The following is a 21,598-nucleotide window of genomic DNA, read 5'->3' as shown; positions in this document are numbered from 1 at the left end:
ACACCCTGTTGTTTCTGTGGAGAATTCTTACTACTAAAGTTCTGTTTCATCTTGGTGCAGTGGCCCTGTGGCTTTTATCTTCAGCAATTCCTGTGCTCTCCCACAGAAGTCCATGGAAACTTCTGGACCTTTCCAGGCCTTCCATTTCCTTCTTGATCTTCTGCATAGTTGTTCTATCTATTATTGAAAATGAGGTATTGGTCTTCAACTATTATTGTTGAATTGTCTACCTCTCCCTTCAATTTTGTCAGTTTTTATCTTGTATATTTGGGGGCTATGTTTTTAGGTAAATTTATGTTTGTAATCGTTGTATCTTCCCGACTGACTTTTTATCATTATAAAATGTCCCCTGTTGTCTCTAATAACATTTTTTTTTCTTAAAGTCTATTTTGTCTAAAGGTAGTATAGCCACCCAAGATCTGTTTTGGTTACTTTTTCCAAGGTGTACATATTTTTTCCATCTTTTTACATTCATCCTGTAAACAACTTTTAACCATAAGTTTTTCACTTCTAGGCAACATCTAGTTGGATCATTTTATTTAAACTACTCTGGCAATCTCTCTTTTTATTAGAGTATTAAATCCATTTACATTTAATGAAATTATTGATATGATGGAATTGACATCTTTTATTTTGCTTTTTTCCCTATATGTTTACATTTTTGTTTTTCTGTTCCTGTCTTCTTTCATTTTAAATATTTTTCTAGTGTATATTTTATATCCCTTGTTTCTTTTTCTGTATTTAATTTTTTTTTTCTTAGTGGTTACCCTGAGGATTACAATTGGCATCTTACCTAAAACAATCTAGTTCATATAAATACTAACTTAATTGAATAGTATATAGAAACTTTGTTCCAGTATATCCTTTACCTCCTCTGTCCTTTGGCTGTTATTGTCATACAAATTTCGTCTTTATGCCATTGTTTTTTAATCATGTAGGAGAAGAAGACAGTTACAGGAAATACAAATAATGTCTTTTATACTTTTGTTTACTAGTGTTCTTTATTTTTTGTGTTTGTAGATTTCAGGTGAATGTCTAGTTTCCTCTCATTTCAGGTTGAAGGATTTACTTTAATGTTTTTTGTAGGGCAGATATGCTAGCAACAAATTCCCTCGGTTTTTGCTTATCTGGGAATGTATGAATTTCTCCTTAATTTTAAAGGATAGTTTTGCTAGACATAGAATTCTCTGTTGACCGTTAGCACTTTGAGTATGTTATCCCACTGAAAAATATAGAAGACTTTATGGATTTGCATGTCATCCTTATATAGGGGCCATGGTATTCTCTACATCATTCCAATTTTAGTATATGTGCTAGTAAAGCAAGCACTTTGGATCCCTCCCTACTACAATAGAAATGAGGAAGACTTGGAGGAAGCAACCTCTGTCCTTCTCTTAATATAAATCTTGCCTTTGCTACTTCTCACCTATTTCATGGAACATGCTACATCCATAGAATGCAGCACCTCTTCTAGGAAACAAAAAAATTTCTATTTTCCATCCAGTAATCTAAGTATAAGGCCCACTATTTGGACCTCTGATTGTTTTCTAACTGCCTCTGCTCGAAGTCTTTCTTTGGATTTCAGTTTTCTTTTTCCTCACGTACTACAGAACCATTCCTTCCACATAGTTAATACAGATCTCACTTGACACAATGATTTTCATTTATGGGAAGGAGACATATGCCTTTCATTTGAAGGAAGGCATTATTATATTTATTTCATAGCACACTTATATATGTATGCATATACCCATCTATGAAGTATCCATTCATCTATCCTTCCATCTTTCAGTCTAGCTAGCCAACCATCTATTAGTCAGTCTGTTTGTAATACATTTATAACATGTCTTTTTCCTCACAGAAATTCAGTATTAGCATGTGGTAGTTGTGTAATAAATATGTGTTAAATTAAATATGTATGAGGAGTAAAAAATAGTAGAAAGCATTGTCATTATAAAATGTTGGCCTGGATAATTCCTTTTCTTTAGGAGTCTATCCTGTGCAATGTTGGATCCTTAGCAGCAGCATCCCTGACCTCCCAGTGGATGCCTGTATTACCTTCTCAGCTGTGACAACCACAAAACCTATCCAGACATTGTGAAATGCCCTGTGGAGGGAAAATCCCTCCCTTCCTCATCCAGATGAGAATTACTGGTAGAAAGCATTTTTTCCCCTTCTTTTATCATAATATGCATATTCATGAAAATCACTGTTTAACCATGACTAATGATAGGGCTAATTATTTGATGAATTAATGTATTTACATCTCTGTTTTCCAGCACTCTCTCACTCATTGATTCATCTACTCATATCATTCAGTTAGCATTTATTGTATACCTATTATGTGCCAGATACTGTACTAGGAATGGGGATACATTAGGGAAATATAAGTCCCTGTCCTTATGGGGCTTACCAACTTTGGAAATAACCAGAGGGGGTGGGGGAAGAACAAATAACTAAACAAAAGATATCACTGACAAGTGTTTTGTTGATAATCACGCACGAAGTTGTAAGGGAATGATGGGTTACACTGGATTAGTGGACTGGCAAGGACTCTGAGGTGGCATTTCATGTGAGCACTGAGTAGTAAGAGGACATCAAAGCAAAGAAGTGAATGAATTATTTATTCATGTTGACTTATTTTTTACGGCACACAAATGTTGTCATGGGTGTAAAGAGATGAGCATTGTCTGGTATATTGATGTACTTATCTACCACCTGTATGTGAACAGCACTGAAGTGTTTGTGTGGAAATCGTTAGGAATTGTTCCAAACTAATTGCGAAGTCCGGCAAATTTTTAACGAGAGTATATAATCCTACTAATATAATGCTGTTCACTGCTTTAAGGATACCATGAAAAGTGGACCATAAAAACCAAATGTGAGATATGCAGGCCTTTAAATATCCCATGTGTCAAGAACTAGGAGTTATTAAGAGAACACAACAAATATCATCTCTACCTTCATAACATATCACTGAGGAGATGGGCATGACCAGAGAAAGCTACTCAAAGGAAAATCCTGAACCTGATATATTTAAAAGAAAGAGGAGAAATGATGTTTATCTTAAAGAATGGCTCCACTCAGGGCACCTGGGTGGCTCAGTCAGTTAAGTGTCCGACTCTTGGTTTGGCTCAGATCATGATGTCATAGGTCTTGGGATCAAGCCCCACTTCAGGTTCCATGCTCAGCTCAGAGTATGATTAAGATTCTCTCCCTCTGTCCCTCCCCCTGCCCCCACTCACACATGCACACACTTTCTCACTCTCTCTCAAATAAATTTAAAAAAAAAAAAAAGAATGTCTCTTCTAACTTCAGTAGATTCAAAGACATTACTCAGAACTTTCTAATTTTTCAATAAATTTGAATTGGATTGAGATACCCATTTTAAGGTGGGCATAACAATGGATAAGCTGATTTGTAATATGGATAATTATATGCATTTGTGGTAATGGGGGAAAAACCCTATAAACTTCTGAGTATGTAGATTCATTTATAATTTCATTGGTAGTAGATAATGAAATTAAATATAAAATATTGCAGGACCTATGCTGTCATTCTTTGACCAATCACAATAATATAGTTTGCTTTTTATGCTCACAAATGTTTTCTGTATAAACAGAAATCCTGAGTAAACCATTTGGCATATAATTGCATTTTATTTTATTTTATTTTTTTATGTTTTTTTTAATTATGTTATGTTAATCACCATACATTACATCATTAGTTTTTGATGTAGTGTTCCATGATTCATTGTTTGCATATAACACCCAGTGCTCCATTCAGTACGTGCCCTCTTTAATACCCATCACCAGGCTAACCCATCCCCCCACCCTCCTCCCCTCTAGAACTATACTTGCATTTTAAAAGCAAATTTACCTACTGGAAGTAACAGGCTATTTACAAGCATGATTGAAATATTAATTAGAACAAGGGTTTCATTATCAGGTCTTCACTTTTTATGCTAGATTCTGGATCAAGTCAAAACTGCAGCTGCAAGTCACACATCTTGATGAAAGAGTTCTATAAAAGGAAAGATGAATTGCAAAATAAGGTAGTTCTCATTGGATGAAGACATCATTACAGCTGCATGACTTGGGCATTTCAGTGAACTTTGAAGAAGTCCCACCATTTTCTCTACAAATATCATTGGCCTTTAAAAAGTAGTGTCACCAGAGAAGCCAAAGTAGATTTTTATACTGCTATTAATTAACTGAGTACAAAATTCAGTACAGTGAGATGACTACCGGGAGCCAGAGAACGTAATGATTTCAATTATCTCTTTAATATTCCTTTCTAACATAGCTGAAAATCTCAAAGGTCCAACTGTACTCTGGGGTGCAAGCCTGACTCCTCCACAGCTATGTAATCTTGGACAGGTTATTTACACTCTACCTCAGTTTACCTCAGCTGTAAAATGTGGATAATAACCCTTGTCTTCTATGGTTGTTTTGAGGATTAAATGCAATATTAAATGTAACATACATATAACAGAGCCATTGCTTGATAAATAACGGCTTTATTCTTAGCAATGTTTATTTCCTCCAGTAGTAGCTTAAAAACCATTACAACAACAAAAACCCCAGGATTTTCCCTTGCTTCTGTGGTCACTGCTAATTATGAACAAATTGTGACTCTGCATTGATGTTTGAGGTAGGAAAGGAAAACAGTTATAGTGAGAGGGGAGCCCCGTTTCCAGTCTTGTGATGCTTTCATTCAGTTTTCCCCAGTATGATTGTCTCTGGTAGGTTTTTCCCCCCACGTTCATAACTGAACGTAATTAGAATAAACAACAACATTCATAGTGAAGATAATTTATAGAGTTCATCACCCCCTTTTTCATAATTCTGGTTCTAACTTAGATATTTCCATCTAAGGAAGGCCTTCCTGAGTCCCCTTTCTGAGATAGTCACACACGCCCGATGTTGGATTGTAGCACCCAGTTGGTCTTCCGCTTCGCACCTACCACAACCATCTTTTTTAATTTGTCTTTTCTTTTTCCCATCATTGAAGTGTAAATTTTAATAGGTCAGTGACAGAGTCTATCTTGTTCATCACTTTGGCTCTGGACACATATAGACACTCAGTGTATAGTAGATGTTGATGATCTTTCCCTTCAGACCATAATTCTCCCCTGGCAGATTTACTTACGTCTTGGATTGTCTTCTCATGTTCTCTTGTATATACTTGTGCAAGCTACTAAAGGCATATGTTGTGGTAGTAATTTGTTGCAATGGGAATGTTCTTCGGGAAAGATGAAAAAGCCATCCTTTGTGATCTTAAAATCAATCCTAAAATTTCATCTACAGAGACTGTAAGTGCCAGTCTTTTATTTGATATAATTAACCCTTTAGATTACGTTTATAACACATGGAACTAACTGGATTTAATAAGAATCTTTATTGGTATCCTTTAGCTAGCTTTTTTTTTTTAACTTAGATTCTGACTGAATTATTTCCTCCTCAGTATACAGAACAAAACTAACTAAATTAAGGTGCCCAAGTCAATACATTTAATACAATTTAGCGTATTTTCCACCAGAAAGTTGGTTACTACTTCATTTTCCATTGGAGGGTGATGGTTTATCTAGTGTCTCCTTTCCCTGAGTCCAATCTTCATGTTAGATTCTTGGAAATTTGTAGACATGTAGAATTTACATACACAATTTATATACATACACACATACCCAGTTTACGTACACACATATACAGCTTACAATACAGCCATAAGGTAATTAGCAATTGGTTACAGTTTGCTGCTAATGAGGTCAAGGGTACAGATTTACTGTTCCTTCAAGTCTATTTTTTGGCCCAGTTCCATTTCTACAGATTTTACCCTGACCCCTGGGCTGCTGTTTCACAAATGCTGTTTGTCACTGGAGGGGGCCATGTAGGGATGGGAGTGGTTCCCTGCCAGCCCCGCACCTCTACTGCTCAAGGCTCTCAGCATTTTCCTGACAAAGGGCATGTGTGTGGTGTGTTTTATCTTCCTGTTCTCTTCATGTCAGCCTTTGTCCGCAGGGATGGACATTAAAAGTTTTTAAATCAACAAGACCAGGAACCTCATCTTTATAGAGAGAAAACAGCTTATAGAGAGAAAACAACATAGCTTGAGACAAGCTTGACTGTGAAACTGAGGAGTATTTAATAATTATGTTTCCTATATTCCATCCTTTTGAAAACCTTGAATCAATATCTCTTCCATCAGAGAATAGATCAAATGACACAGTGAAGTGTGATCTTGGGAAAATGGTGAATTAGAAGCCTTGGATTCAAGAAAAAACAAACAAACAAACAAAAAACACAGACAAATCATTCATAGATAAACAGACAGACATCATTTATTTTTGCTTTAATTTCTTGGTCTTCCTTAAGAAAACACTGTTCTTCATTTAAAAGGGAGTTGTGGAAGAAATGTATATATAATACCTTGGGGATTAAAAATGCACTTGCTGCAAAGTTTATTTCTTTTTTTCCCTAAAGATGTGAAAACTCAGTATCCTATTTAATTCTGTAAATGTATGTATTAATAATGTTATTTAATATTTGGATTTTTTTGCTTAATCATCTTTTATGGATTAAGATAAATGGTTTTATTCTGAAACTCAGAAATATGAGAGATGTTATCAAATCTAACTAAAAACAAAAACATTTACAGCTGATTCTCATTATTCATGGTAGTTGTATTCTATAAAGTTGTCACAAATACTAAGTGAATGCTGAACCTTGGCTCCTAGGGGAATACAGGGTTAGGTTTCTGTTAGCTTCCGGTCTCAACATTTAGTCGACTAATCAATCCATAACCTTGTTTTAAGTATGTTTTTGTTTAAATGACACCTTATTTAATGTATATTGTTTTATTCATGAATATTGGACTCAGGGCCAACAGCACTCTAACTCCTTCCTGAATGAAACTTACTACAACTGTTTTCCCCACAAGACATATCAGAGCCTTCTTGCACTTAAGAATACCAGGCAATGTTTCACCAATTCGCTTTTAAACAGCAAGCTATTTTAAATAGCAAAATCACCAATGAAAAGCATAAAAATGAGAAAAATGAAATAGACTGCTGAAAGGACACTCACATGCAGTATGAGAATTCAAAGAAGGTAGACGATTGCCATGTTTAACATCAGCTGAAACAGGTGTGTTAGGCAACTCAAATTTTCCCGTGCTTTCTACATTCTGAGTACCAAATCAGCCCCCGGGTGCTGATTTGGGGGGAGGGGAACAAGTTAACTTCAGCAGCTAGGTAAATTTATACATATGGCGTCTGCAAATAATGAGGACCATCTGTATAAGCATTTTAGGTTAGAAAAGAGAAGACTAGTTGCTCTTAGTCAGTTAATGAATCAATTAAACACCTTGGTTTAGTATATCCTTTCTTCTCTTGATTTCTTACTGGTTTATTTCAGTGTCAAATTCTAATTAGTTATTCCTGACTAATACAATTTGGGAAGGAGAGAGGTCTTCCTCACTCTCTACTTCCAACCCCTGGCCTATACCTGGAATATAGTAGGCATTCAATTAAATCTTTTCAGGGATTGTATGCACCCCTTCCCTCATTTGTAAGAGGAATTTTGCGGAATCATTGTGAACATCAAATGCCATTAAGATGAGTACGGCTGTAAGCACACACAAAAATGTTAGCTATGATGATAGTTGCAATTATTTTTGATAACACAGTAATTCTCATTTGTATTAATTTATAAATGATATTGTATGGTTTCATGCATTAATACAGGACCTTTTGTAAAAGGGGGATTGCTTGTTTAATACATGTTTGAAATATAATAATGAACAGGACAAAAGATTTGCTAACAAATGAAACAGTTAATTTTGCAGTTAACAAAGAAGAATGACTTTTAAATATTTTCATCCCCTGGACATATAAAATGTAAACTTCTAACAGTATCAGACACATCAGCCTAATTCTGTTTCCTTAATTTTTATAGATATATTTAGCTGCATCTTTTCATTTTTGTGGTCAGTTGCAAAAGAAATTGAAGAAGTAAACTGTAGTTTTCCTCATGCTGATTTTGGTTTTGTTTTTTTATTCTTTGTTCTTCAGAGGGAATTAAACATCCAGCAGTGGGAAGAAGCCCTACTACCCTGGCCATACACGTGGTTTTCTTGTAATAGCGGTTTTAGGCCCATCAGTATAAACTTACAATATAAATATTTTGGTTCATATAAGCAGTCATGTAAGAAAAAAATTCTGAACATTGATAAATGCAATTACTAATATATAATTACTCTTCAAATAGGAGATTTTTTAAAGGACACTTTTTTCTTCTTTCTGAAATATTGACTGATCCATATTTGCACTGGCTGCCTTGGAAGTGTTTGGTCTGTGCTTTTTCAGAATGATTGTCAGCAAGCATAATGAGCCTTGGATCCATCCGGGAGCTTTGCTAACATATGTCTGCAGAAGGATTTTTAACATCCTGCTGACTGTGCTGGTCCTGTCGAGCCTCACAGCAGGAAAATTGTCTTTTGCAGCTCAGCTTATGAATATAACCTTTGCATGTTTGGAAATACTCCTTCTGAGGCAGGATTTATACTTACGCCTCGAATCCAAGTGCTTATTTTGATATCAGTGTTAAACAGGAGAAAGAAGACCTGACAGTGGTTCACATTGCACCTTTCATTATGTTAAAACTATCTGTTATCAGTATCTCATTCTCTGTTGCATTTACTACTTTGTATAAGCTCTGGAAATGATGGTGTTCCTTACAAATTCACATTCCAGAAATGCTGACTCTGTCTTTTAAGTACTGTAAACATATCTAAGTGGCAGACATACAATTTTCATTAAAAATGCTGTAAGTCAGGACCATAAAGGTTGTGTTGTTACCCCAAACAGGGCCGCTCTTGCTTGAATGGGGGTCTAATCTTTTAGGCACTGAGGGGGCTATCTATGGTAAGTGCACGTATTTAATCACAAAGTTTTGCTTGCCTCTACCATAGACTTATTTAATTTGCTATTTTACTTATGGAAATCAAGAGTCAGTTTGTATAGGCATTTAGTATATCCTTTTAAAATAATTATTTTCTAAATATAAAAGTATTATATTAGAAACACTGTCTACAGCACCACAGTGGAAATTAGTTTTCCACTAGTAATTAGTAAGTTTGATTCCCCAAGCCCCAAGAGGTAAATCTTGTTAGGGGGAAAAATTGATGTTCTTACCTAAATGAAGTACCAATGCTTTTTAATGATTATTATCAACCTGATTTATGGGCTTATGGTAAGACCAAATGTTTATTGATTGAGTTTGGATATATATACAGCACAGTGCTTTAGGTTAGTTTAGAAAATAAATATTGTATTTACTTTAAGTAATGAACTATTATGCAGTTATTAAGGTTTAGAAATGCTGAGGTAAAAACTATAAAAGAAAACTTGCTTAGCTGGGAAAGAAATAGATTAGATTCTCAACCAGCTGGATACTTCCCTGTTTTTTTCTGAAAAAATAAGCAAATGTAAAACCAAAACCAAAAACCAAAAAACAAAACCAAAAAAAAAGCACCAACCAATAAATATGGAATATTTGTTCAGAAATCAAAGGTCAAGCAGAATATGTTCTAATGTTTGTTGAGATGCTGGTGAATGTCCCGCATCTTTCATCCCTGTGCTCCTGTAAAGATTCCAAATGATGATTCTGGGACACTGACTTGAAGATGTCATTGAATACATTTGTGTGTGTTATATTGTGCTTCGTCATGCTATTATGTGGAAAGGCTATGAAAGATTTTTAACAATAAAGGTTAGAATCAAGCAGGTTATTTTTGAGTCTTTTTTTTTTTTTTAAGATTTTATTTATTTATTTGACAGAGAGAGACACAGCAAGAGAGGGAACACAATCAGGGGGAGTGGGAGAGGGAGAAGTAGGATTCCCGTGCAGCAGGAAGCCTGATGCGGGGCTCGATCCCAGGACCCTGGGGTCATGACCTGAGCCGAAGGCAGATGCTTAATGACTGAGCCACCCAGGTGCCCCTATTTTTAAATCTTAACTAGAAAATTAAATTAATCAGAACTCATATTATTCATGTAATATTTAATTGCATGTGCTTAGAAAAACTAGGGTTACATTTTGAGTGGTATTTGAAAAACAGTGACCACATACAAAAGACAATTTGTTATTGAAAATGGCACATTTTCATTCTTTTTTATAGCTGGATAATATTCCAGCATGTGTGCACATGTGTGTGTGTGTGTGTATGTGTGTGTGTATCACAATTTCTTTATCCATTTGTTCATTGATACATACTTGGGTTGTTTCTGTGTCTTGGCTATTGTAAATATTACTGCAGTGAACATGGGGGTACATATATTCTTCTTTTTCTGAAAATGAAATTATTATATTAGCAAAAGTAGACCACAGTGAAAACTAATATAGTTAACATAATTAATAAGTTGGATTCCCCACATCCCAGGATGGAATGTATTTTTACCTTCAAAGTGAAGTTAACCAGAATTCAGCTTTCAGACTACTCACTGTGAAAATGCAGGATAATATATGCCTAATTGGCATAAAATTACAGGTCATTAATTTATTCCTTTTTATTGATTTAATAAACATTTATGGAATGCTTGCCGTGTGCCAGACACTGTCATGCCATTCTAAGATATCTTAGATTACTTATTATTGTAATTATACTTACTAAAATGATAATTTATAGATGGAACTTTGGCTTTTTTTCTCCTTCCTTCTCTCTCCCTCCCTTTTTGTTTCCTTCCTCTTTCTTTCTTTCTTTCTTTCTTTCTTTCTTTCTTTCTTTCTTTCTTTCTTCTTTCTTTCTTTCTTTCTTTCTCTTTCTTTCCCTTTCCTTTCCTTTCCTTTTATGTTTACCATAAATATGATGCCATCAATTCATTTCTGTTTATAAGACACAATTTGCCTTCCAATCCCCATTCTACATCTAACGGAGTGTAGAGACAAAGCTGGACTTCACATATTTGGGGAGGAGCTATTAGAATAATAGGGAGCTAAAGGTCCATGCAGAATTACTTTCCCTACATAAACAATTACCATACCAAAAAGGTTAGGGTAGAAGTCAAAGAGCAAACAGCATTTAATTTGTGAGAGTTTCTAGTGCTCCAAAAGCACAGAAGGAGCAGCTGCTTAAACATTACTTGCCCTTTGACTAATGGGTAAAGGCACTGAATGGGACTTACATGGGTAAGACTTAAACAAAAGTAATACCACCACCATTACCACTACCACCAAAAAACATTAAAAAGTAGCTTGAAGTTATAATAAGAAAGAGATCATGGATGCAGAATTATCCATTGTTTTGTTCTTTGAAACTGTGGATGTGGAAAAATAATTTTCCCTCTACTCTTATAGGTTCTTGACTGTAATAAAAGACAGATTAATGGGAGAAAAAACAAACATAAGTTTAATAACATGTGTACCTTCTGTATATATGGGAGATACTCAGGAAAACTGAGTAACTCTCCAAATGGTCCAAGCCATCACCTTAAAGACCATCTTTCCGCTAAAGCAAGAGAAGACGTTGGGGGAAAGGGGAGGCCTAATATGGAAGGTTACCAGGAAAAGCACAGTAAACAAAGGTCAGGTTTTTATATAGATTTAAATTGTTGCCTTCTTATTGATAAGAGCTTCTAGATTTAAAGTCATTTCCCCCTCTCTTCCTGGTACAGCCTGGAAGACACCCTTACAAATGGAGATTTCCCTTATAAATGTAAATGTCTTTTACAAAAGGATAACTCCAAGTTTCTCATGTGCCTGCTATTTCTTAAAGATAATAAGCCTAAAATAATCCTTTTGCTACTGAGGCATATTTTAGCTGGCAAATTCTACTTCTCTTCAAAAGTAACTCTTTTTTTTTTTTTTTTTTTTTTTCCTTCTGTTCTGAATCATCCACTTCTACCAGGGTCCCTAAATAAAAATGTAAAGGGAAACGTTAGGCCTATTCTAAAACAATGAAAAATAAATTATCTGCCTTTGGGTATGCAATTTGAATTGGAAGTATTATAATGTCAATGAAGCACAATTTGCTAAGCAAATGAAAAATGTTGATAAAGCAAAGCAATGACTTTGGCTTATCTTTTGTACTTCCTTTACTATTAACTATTTACTACTTACCAAATGTCAGGCCACTTATCTAGTGAAAAAGTATGCTCTGTTCCACTGATCCCAGGCTTATGGTTTAAGAAATGATTGTAAGTGGGTTTATAAAATCATCACTAACTCTTAATTCTCTCTTATTTGATATGAGTTTGGAAGATAGAGCCATAGCATGTCTCCTTCCTGGGGGAGGGTGGGAATCAGAATCATAGCACAACTCTCCCCAAGGAAATACTCTTCTAATTTCATTTCAACGTTTCAACATTTCATCTTTTTTTTTTTTTTTTTTTTAATCTTTGATATGGTAAGGAGTTTCACCTCTTCAGGGTGAATGCTGCGTTTTATGTAGCATACTATTTAGAATAGTTTTTTGTTGTCTCAGCTGAAACTTCTGTTTCAACATCCCATTATGTGCTTAATTACTTAATTGATAAATACTTACTTGTTTTTTCTCCAAATTGGAAATTATTCCTGGCCTATCACTGGGTTAAGATCTGTTCTCAAATATATAGATTTTTGTATCTTTTATAGATACTGCAAGTGACAAAAACTTAACTCAAGCTGCTTAATACTAAATACAGAATTCATTACATCATATATGAAAACTATGTGAAAATATGGGTGAACCTGGCCTTAGAGATACCTGGTACTAGAACTCAAATCTCATACCCATCTCTGCTTCTCTTTGTGTGACTGGGGCCTAAGGGTGTAAGAGCACCTGGCTTCAGAGATCCCAATCAGACAAGCTCAGCCATGCACCACTGACAAAATCCAAAAGCAGGGAGATAAGTGATGGTGAAGCAAGAAACGGATTACTCCCAATGGAAGATAGTTGGACTAATGTCTCAAAGGCTGTCTCCAAATGAGAAGAGGTGGGAGGCAAACATATAATAGTTGTCTATCCTACCAAGAACAGAATACTGTAAGGGGGAAAATACAGACTCAAATTAGAGCAGAGCAGTTAAGCCAAGGTACATGAGGTTTTTTGTTTGTTTGTTTGTTTTTTTTAGGTTTCTTGAAGTATATATGCATTTAATTACAACAGTAGAGTTGATAGTGAATTCAGGGGAATAGGGTGAAATGATAGGAAGTGTAGAGAGGAGAGACTGTGCATTAGAGAAGAATTAAAAGAAACGTAGGAGATCTGGAAATTAATATGTGAGTAGGGCATAGATTGGAAAAGTCTCAAGTGAAAGGACTAAAACAGAGTCATAGTTAGAGGATAGGGAAATAAATATGGGGTAGAGAATCAGAGATAATGAGAGAAAAGGATCAAAGAGTGACATGGGTACAAGAATAGAGGAAGAGAAGGGACAGGAAAAGTGTAATTTGTGGCAAGAAAATTAAGGTGATATTGTTATCGTTATGAATAATAATGTTATCTTTGCATTTGCTCTTTTTTTTTTTTTTTTTTTGCCAAGTAGAACATTCTGGCTTTATAAGAAGGCATATTGTAATTTGAGAATTGTGAGTAAAATTAATTTTATATTTAAAAGTGCCTTTCAATGTGGTATGAACAAATATAATAACAATTCTCAACAAATAGTGCTATTTTCAGTCAACGGAAGGTAGAATATCATATATTTTAAAACCATACAATACCTCAAACATTGTGGAGAGAGAACAAAGCTGTCTCCAATAATGCATGAATGATCTGTATTATGGAAGTAGTTGTTCTGATAGAACACTTCAAATACCATTTGGCTGTCAGTTCTCCCTGGTTTGCTTTGTATCCCATGGAGATGATCTGACCTTAAGCTTTTGTTAGCTTCAAAGAGAGCTCCATTCTTGCCTCATCTCTGCGGGACTGAAGAAACAGACCCTTGGTTAACAACAGGAACCAAATTGATTTTAATATTGTGAATTCTTTACTCTGATGAAAGAAATTTTATCTGGGCCATCTCTGTGGTCTAGTGATTATAGGGTTGGATTAGAGTTCAAAATTCAAATCAACTCTGTAGATCTGGTATAGCTATAAGGGCCAGAGGTAGAGTGTATTAGGTCGCCCTCTTGACAGTCATCTGTGACTATGTTAATAAACCTCCTACGTGGATTTGTTACTTCCATCTCAGTGTATACAATCAGTCTTCCTCACCATTTTTCAGTGGTTATAATTCTGGAAAGGGAGATTATATTAATAACATAATTATCAATCTATAATTCTGGAAAGGTACAATGTATGAATGTTCATCAGATATATCCAATGAGATCTCACTCAGAATTTCAGCCCATTATGTTAAATAGATATAAAAATGTGTTCTTTTGGGAGATACCTATTAGAGGCTAAGATAATACAATGGGTCAGATTATTACAGACTCCTTTGAATTATGGATCTGACCAAATATCTAGCTTTACTAAAATTTTAATCTTGAGGCACAGGATGCCCTATATAAAACTGGTCTCAATGCATGGTCTAATGCAAGAAAAGACCTGGTAACTTCATTCACTGGAGGTTAAGAACTTCTTCCTGTTTTTCCTGTGCCTTATGATTACCTAAGGGAGAAGTCCTTGAATTCCAGTGAATGAAGCTTCCAGGTTCTTTCTTGCCCCATCAGAGCATGTGCTGGGCCCACTTTTACAGAGGAGATCTGTAAGTGATATGTGACATTTTCATTATTTGCACAAATGGAGTATAGGTTGTAAAAATCTCAATTTTACATTCAGATAATTGCATAGCTTTTTCCAAAACACCATGCCCCATAAGCCATAGATTCCAGGTTTGTTTGCCATAGGCAAAGTTAGACAGTCAACAGTTTATAGATAAGGGCTCTCCCATCAGTCAGTGCCATTACCTTACATTCTAGGAGGGGTGGTGCCTTGGTAAAGGGATAGAATGAATGGCAGACCTGCCGCGTAACCATATTTTTTCTGCTTGCTTTCTTGGTGATGAGGATACAGAGATGAGTAAAACATCCCTTGCCCTCAAATATTATTATAGTCTAAGGAGAGGAACACAAAACCAATACCACAGATAATGAATCTGAAACCCTGAACATGGTACATGGCATATAATAAGTCTCTCAATAGATGGTAATATTTTAAAAGATAGTATTATCAAGGCAATAGTGAAGCTATAACATCGTTTAATATTATGAGAAAGGTAAAGTCTTAGTGGATAGTGTAATTGGCGTAAGTTTCAAGTTTACCCATTCTGCTGACATTTACCAAACAATTTTTCATGTGCCAGATGCTATATGAGGATAAATAGAGAACATTCCTGGGTCCTGTGAGTTTTCAGTCTTGGAGGAGACACAGCCAGGTAAACAAATAATACACAATGGCATTATGTTAAGTGAAATAAGTCAGACAGAGAAAGACAAATACTGTTCCAACTTATGTGTGTATATTCTCACTGGTATGTGGAACCGAAAAAAGCCTGAACTCAGAGATACAATAGAATGGTGGTTACCAGGGGAGGGGGATGGAGGAAATGGGGAGATGTTGGTCAAGTGTTCCAAACTTGGAAAAAACAAATAATATAACCATAACCCAGTGACACTGGAAAGCTTTTTAAAAAAGTAAAGCTAGGTTGAGACCTGAAAGATAAAAAGTTGTCTAAGCAAAAAGTGAAGGAAGTGAAGAATGCTCTAAATTGAGGGAAATCATGTGGCAAGAGATAGTAAAGAGTTTGAGAGCAGTTATGAGCAAGGGGGAATGAGTGAGAGATGTGTGCAGGGCCAAGACCATTTTGACTTTGTGGAACATGATAAGGCTTTTGATCTGTATCCTAAAAGTAATGAGATGCTGTCAAGGAGGAAAAATCGCCCTTTCCCTTTAAGGCCCTTCTAGCTGGACTAAGAATCAAATTGACATGAGACAGATTAATAGGGCAAAGTCCAATTTAATTTTGTGTGTACTGGGAATCCACACAAATGTGGAAATTCCAAACAAAATCGGGTAAAATGAGGTATATACATTATTCCGAACTAGGAAGGGGTAGGGGTCTGGGACCTCAAAGGGAACGAATGCAATCCTCAGGAAGATGAAAAAGAGTAAATGTTTGGGAAAGAAATGTTTGTGGGCCACTCAGAAACAATGGGACATAGGGGACTTTGATCAAACAGGCCTTGCTAGGTTCTTCCCTGTCTACCATACCAAGTTCATATCATAACGTAGTTATCTATGGTGATAGCTCTCTTCTTGGAGTAGGTCCTCTATCTAAATTATTTTTAGGTAGTTGAGGGGGGAGGTAAAGAGCTTTTCCTGAATCTACTGGGTTTTGATTGCTTTTTAACTCAAAATAATCTTCATTCCAAAGTGGCCCATCTTAGGTGTGCCCTTGGTCCTTACAATGCCATTGAAGGTTTCGTTTTTAAAAGATTATTAACTTAGATCTTCTTTACTTTTGTTAACCTTAAAAATAAAACCTTAAAATGAAACAGCAAAAGATGGGGTTATTCAGGAACAGCAGAGAATGGCCCTCCTGGTCAGCCAAGCTATGGCAAAACCATAGTCTGAGGAACAGAGGAAAGGAAGGCTCTTTTATACAGGAAAGGGGGAGCTGGGAAGGCTGTTATAACCAAAATGTCCATTGGAGTAAACTGGGAGTTTGAGGTATAGTGGTTTTTCATAGGTTAATTTATGACTGTTTCTCATTGGCTGGGCTGTTGTGGGGAGAGGAAGGGATCCTTCCTTCTTCCTGCTGAGATAATAAAGTACTATCCAAGTGTACAAGATCTGTCTATTGACAAAAAGTGATAGGACATGAGAGTTCCCACTGCCAAACCTCTTGACTTCATTCTAGTGGGGCTTCCCTTTATTAATTTTCATACCTGGATAATACAGCCCAGATAGGGAGTGCTGAGGAACCAGATCACAAACCAGATCACAAACAGGAGGAAGCAGATCATCATCTTCCCAGAGGATGTGTGTTAGGAATGGGCTGAGCCTCATGAAGCTGTCTGCACAGTTTTTTCTTCATGCACAAATAGGCCTGGCTTGCTTAGTCTGCAGACCACTTTTTTTTTTTGGTATCACCTAGTGCCTAAGATGGCAGATGACCCATCTCTGGAGAAACTAGATTGTTCCAGCTGTATTAAAAAAAAAAAAAAAAATCAGGAGAATGCAAAAAACCACTATTTTTCCTGCTTAAGAGAATTCATAGCCAACCTCTTACTGGCAATTCTAATCTGATAAACAAGCAGAAGTGACTTGTTAGAGCCAGCAGTTATTTTTTGAGTACCATTATCCTCCACTGAACGACTCAGCACTTAACGGAGGTGATTTTTGGTTGCTCAGAAGAGATTCTTCTGCAATTATATAGCACTTTGCTGAGACTCAGCGTTGTCTAGTTAAAAGTGTAAGGAGCAAAATGCAGAATTCTTGCTGTGAAAATCATTTCTTCTAAAGAAATGCTTCATTGCCATATAATAGTTGTCATTGTTGTGCTTTTACTTTATGGAAATTGCCTTCCTGCCTGGAGCTCTTCTTCCAAAAAGAAGTCCCTTTGGGTGACTGGGTGACAGTTTTTTATTTATCAATTATTCTATAATAAATTACACTGTAATTATACCTGATCATGGATACATTTTACTTCCTTTTTGACTCTGTTAGCTATATTGAATTCAAATTGCATGACAAACCACAATATTTATGAAAACAGACTATTTCTACGGCTGTCATTTATTAATGATATGTTAGTAGCAAAGAATGATAGTTTGAGTCCTCTCATTCAAGGGAAAGACCTCTAGAACAAGGAAGAAGTACCAAGTGGCTAAAAAGTCACTTTTAGTTCACATGAAGTTTGATCCACTTACCTAACACCTTTTTTTGTCACTGTCAGTGGTTAGTGACTTGGGATATATCAATGAATATAGTAGTGTCTTCGGAATTGCAAAATATAATGTGAAAGAAAATTGTTCTAGAGTGAATGTTCTCTGTACTCAGGGACAACTAATTGTTAAGAAAACAGAATTCAGTTGAGTAAAATTTAAAGATCAAACTGGCTTTATGTAATCATTCATGAATTGGGCAGCATCCCATCCAGCAAACCTACAGGCACTCTGAAATGCCATACAAAATGGGAGACTTACAGGCAGAAGAGCGCAGAAACAAGGAAAAAGTGGATTTACCTCATCTATGTGGGATAGATTGGGTCTATCAGGCTGATTTCCTCACTACTGCTGAGCAGGAAATTCCAAACTAATTGCTTTAAGATTACACTCCTGGGAGAGGTTGAATTACACTCCTGGGAGAGCTTTGTTAGGTATTAAGTCTTACTTTGTTGATGTGAGGCTTAGAACAAGTGACTCCATTTTGGTCCTTTAAAAAAAAACAAAAAACACAATAAATGAATTAATGGTGAAATGTTAAACTTAAGAGCATTCATAACACTGGCAGTGATCTCTATCCTAATTATAAATTTATAGCCAGGTAAGTTTGAAATCTTTCAGTTTTCCTTCAATTATTATTTTCCTCAACTGAAATTAGAATAACTAATAACTTCTGACTTTCCCAGGAAGAGCCCCATGACCCTTACAAGTTAGTTCAGTGAATATCACTTTATAACTTGCCTTTTTTACTTAACAGAATATCATAGATATATGATAGCATTTATGTAACAAAGGATAAATTATATATGGTATCATGTCTCATATATTTCTATAGAAAAGTTTCTATAGAAAAGTTATTCAGGAGTGGGAAGGAAGAGGGGAAATGTGTAATCTTTAATCTAATTATTGTTATTAATTAACAGCTAATTATTATATTTAATATTTTATATAGTAATAAGTTTCATTATTTTCTTTTGGACTTTTATAGGGATGTATTTTTATTATAAAATAAATAGAAACTAATTTAAAATGGTATGTGATAAAAACTTAGTACAATTTAAAAAAATAAGTATTGGAATCAAAAGTCATAGGCCTATTTTATATTGTTAACATATGAATTTAGGTAAGCTGTATAATTTTACCCCAGAAAATTGTATCTAACTGGTTATCATACAAATAAAAGAAGGCAGTCAGTTCAGAACGACATATAAAGCTGATCTTGCTCTTATTTCTTATTCGTGGAAAACCAGTACAAGATATGAATGGTGTAGGGATCTAGGTCATTGGTCCAGGATTCTACATTAATTCATCTCATAAAAGTACAAGGGATGGTCAATCAACTTTGTCAGCTCTAATGCCATCATCAGAGTGATGATGAGCTAAAGGAAATTATAAGCTATTTATAGATTTCTCTTTACTACCTAGAAATATCACTTTGTATTTTATGACTTTAAAAGAATAGGATTGTTGGGACACCTGGGTGGCTCAGTCGGTTAAGTGTCTGCCTTCGGCTCAGGTCATGATCCCAAGGTCCCGGAATCAAGTCCCACTTTGGGTTCCTTGTTCAGCGGGGAGCCTGCTTCTCCCTCTCCCTCTGCCTGCTGCTTCCCCTGCTTTGTGCTTTCGCTCTCTCTCTCTCTGACAAATAAATGAATAAAATCTTTAAAAAAATTAAAAGAATAGGATTGCTTTTTAGGATTTGTATAATGGCAAGCTTAAAATTTCTAACATACCTCAGTATTCATGCATCTATTAGACTGTAACAAAACTGCTTTGTGCCTTTTTTATGAATCTGAGTAAAGACATACCACTTGGACAACACCTAGACTGCGATTATGCGTAAATGTTATTTAATATGCCCTATATCTCATTGATTACAGGTGATTTCCTTCATTATGTTCCACCCGTAAGTTGAGATATTTTTATGAACTCCAAATTTCAAGGGGAAAAAAAAGTCTGAAATTTAGTATACGGCCTTTAGCATTTTTAACTGATAAATTGCTTTGGATTTTGCCTCAGAGAGTGGAAAAGAAAATGTGGGGATGAAACAGAAGAGCTGGAAAAATAGTAAATGGTTGTAAAATAGTATAAGGACAGAAAATCAAAAATGAGATACCCCAAGCTATGAACTGGTTATCTTCATAGTACAGCCTTGTCCTCCCTGAAGGAATATATCAGCGTCTCCGGTTCATGTGTTTAATATTCCTAGAAGTTGTTAATGATGGTGGCCCTCCCAGTCATGATAAGATCCTTAAGTGCCTTTGACGATTAAAGAAAAATAAGACCATATTCAAGTACCATCAAGTACCAGTTGTTGATTCATTCTTTAAAGCCTGCAAAATGACCTTAGGTTTTTGTTTTGTTTTGTTTTGTTTTCTGAAAGAGTGAGAGAGAGCTCGCGTGCACGCACACGTGTGGAGTTGGGGAGGGGCAGAGGGAGAGGGAGAGAACGAATTCCCTGAGCTAAGCGTGGAGCCCATCGCAGGGCTCAATCTCAGCACCCTAAGATCATGACCTGAGCCAAAATCAAGAGTCAGACACTTAAGGACTAAGCCCCCCAGGGGCCCCAGTGACCTTAGATTTGAGGTTAATGGTGTTTAACTTTTTCAAATTTATAACAGTATCTTTTTTGAGACAATGCCTCCAACAGGAGGTTTACAGCATGTGATGATTTCTTGATGTTTCTTGCATCCTGACCTAATCTAATTTGTTCATTTTTCCATCATTAGGTTCTTTTCGTAGATATTGGTACTTTCCAAGACTCAGAGGAAGATGACTATTTTAGGCTACCGGGTGTTACATGACAAGGGCAGTGTTAGGCTGACATTCCCCAGATGAACAAAAATTTAGTAGATATCAAATCTACATATGTAGGTGCACACACATGCAGACAGTACACACGTAGTTATACCCTCTGTTCTTTTCACTCAGGGGAGTCCCAGATGTTAAAACTTTGAGGAACTCTGATAGAACTCTGTACGAAAGCTTCCCTAGTGGCAGATGTGATGTTCTAGCTATAGGATTCACCTATCCTTCCAACTGGAGTCAGGAAAAAAACTCTCATTGCATGAGTGAGTGGAATCGTAAGCCTGGAATGCAATCAGAGTGTCTGTAGGTATAGGGCTTGCTTGATTATTATACCCTATTCATGAAAGGGTGTTTGTGTCTGGACATATATTTTTAGTGAATCCACCTATATCCTGAATACCGCTGTTTTTATTGTGAAACATTCTTCTAACATTAACAAACCACCTGATATTTTGAATCATAAAGATAGCTAAAGCACTTGAGGTAGCCATTTCTGCTATATTTGATTAGAAGTTTAACAAAGTCTTGATTAAAACCTTTCAAATATTACCCAACCTCACTATAGGGTGGAATAAAATTCAGTCACACCTACATAACTCACACAGTGTATGATATAAGTATTTTAAGTAAATTTTAGAAAATGTAATGCTTTGCTTCTGTTGGCACTGGTCAGAACCATTAAAACCTATGAATATAGTTGGCTTCAAGTAGACGCTGATAAAATTAATGAGATTTATTGAAAGTTCTATTTCTGTTATCGTTTATTATTGCAACAAGCCTAGCAATATTCAGATCAATGTTTTACATATTCAGACTCACATTTCCTTTAATAAGTAATGCAGAAAATTTAATTTCTGAGTTGTCTTTGGGTGAACGAGGGAAAAAATGGTATTTAAGGTTTTATTGACATTCTACATTTA

At 35.7% G+C, this 21,598-nt stretch overlaps 1 protein-coding gene and 1 non-coding gene across 11 annotated transcripts in view; one reads left to right on the top strand and one right to left on the bottom strand.

The window, feature by feature from the left end:
• The window catches only part of CHL1 (cell adhesion molecule L1 like), a 207,272-nt gene that overhangs the window by 82,939 nt on the left and 102,735 nt on the right, over positions 1–21,598 (top strand). The gene's annotated exons all lie outside the window — the stretch shown is intronic.
• Positions 1,226–1,329, bottom strand: LOC118522573 (U6 spliceosomal RNA). Its single transcript, XR_004910690.1, has one exon. It is a non-coding gene; the product is annotated as a U6 spliceosomal RNA (small nuclear RNA).

The sequence above is a fragment of the Halichoerus grypus genome, chromosome 1 (assembly GCF_964656455.1).
Source record: "Halichoerus grypus chromosome 1, mHalGry1.hap1.1, whole genome shotgun sequence".
Taxonomy (NCBI): domain Eukaryota; kingdom Metazoa; phylum Chordata; class Mammalia; order Carnivora; family Phocidae; genus Halichoerus; species Halichoerus grypus.
Note: the sequence above shows the minus strand (reverse complement) of the source record. Positions and strands in the feature narration are given on the sequence as shown.